The sequence below is a fragment of the Micropterus dolomieu genome, unplaced genomic scaffold, assembly GCF_021292245.1.
Source record: "Micropterus dolomieu isolate WLL.071019.BEF.003 ecotype Adirondacks unplaced genomic scaffold, ASM2129224v1 contig_5409, whole genome shotgun sequence".
NCBI lineage: Eukaryota > Metazoa > Chordata > Actinopteri > Centrarchiformes > Centrarchidae > Micropterus > Micropterus dolomieu.
The window spans coordinates 1-852 of NW_025734398.1; the positions used below are offsets into that span (position 1 = coordinate 1).

At 48.7% G+C, this 852-nt stretch overlaps 2 non-coding genes across 2 annotated transcripts; both read right to left on the bottom strand.

Annotated features, from left to right (window-relative positions):
• Positions 1-422: 422 nt before the first annotated feature.
• On the bottom strand, positions 423-497 carry trnal-cag. Its single transcript has one exon. It is a non-coding gene; the product is annotated as a tRNA-Leu (tRNA).
• Positions 498-650: 153 nt separating this feature from the next.
• Positions 651-722, bottom strand: trnaq-cug. The gene has a single exon. It is a non-coding gene; the product is annotated as a tRNA-Gln (tRNA).
• Between the last annotated feature and the right edge of the window lie 130 nt (positions 723-852).

Sequence of the window (852 nt, forward strand, 5' to 3'; positions counted from 1 at the left end):
CACAGAAGACAACATGTGAAAAGGCTACCTTTACTGGTTGACCCAATCACCTTACTCAGTTTAGCGTTCACAGACAAGAGGAGATGTGGGCAACGGTAAATGAAGCCACTGTTAGACTTCCTACAAACAATTCATCCTGCAACAAATAGGCCTACTGTACACAAAGACATACTAGCCTGCTAGGCTTCCAAAGGTTACGATACGCAGGGACTCAGGGCCGTTAACACATCCGGACTCAGAAGCTGCGTAAGCCATAGGCTGCTAATCACTGGGAAAGGCGCCACTGCTTTGTGTGAAAGCAGCCTTGCAAACGCTGTACTACTAACAGTATGTTTTTGGTTTTTTTTAATAAGCCTACGCCCTAACATACAAAGAGCGGCTTACACTTCTCTCCCAATCTCACGTTACAGGGAAAAAACAGCTGTCAGAAGTGGGATTTGAACCCAGGGGAGACTGCGACCTGAACGCAGCGCCTTAGACCGCTCGGCCATCCTGACTGCGCGCGGCTGCTGCTTTGTGGAAAGTTTGCCATATCATGATAGAGCACGTAAGTCGTGATAGGGTAGACTACATCATGACATATTATCATAGCCAAAATTTCCACATACAACAAGATCAGACTAAGGTCTGCGGCATTTGCGCTTAAAACCAGGTCCCACCGAGATTTGAACTCGGATCGCTGGATTCAGAGTCCAGAGTGCTAACCATTACACCATGGAACCGCGACGCAGGGGGTGCCAAGCTCCTTCCTACATGATATCACCATGAATGTCATCTCTGCAGAGACAAGGCGTGGGAAAGCTGTCTGGGGAGGGGGTTCCCCAAGCTATTTGGCCGTGATCCGACAAGTAC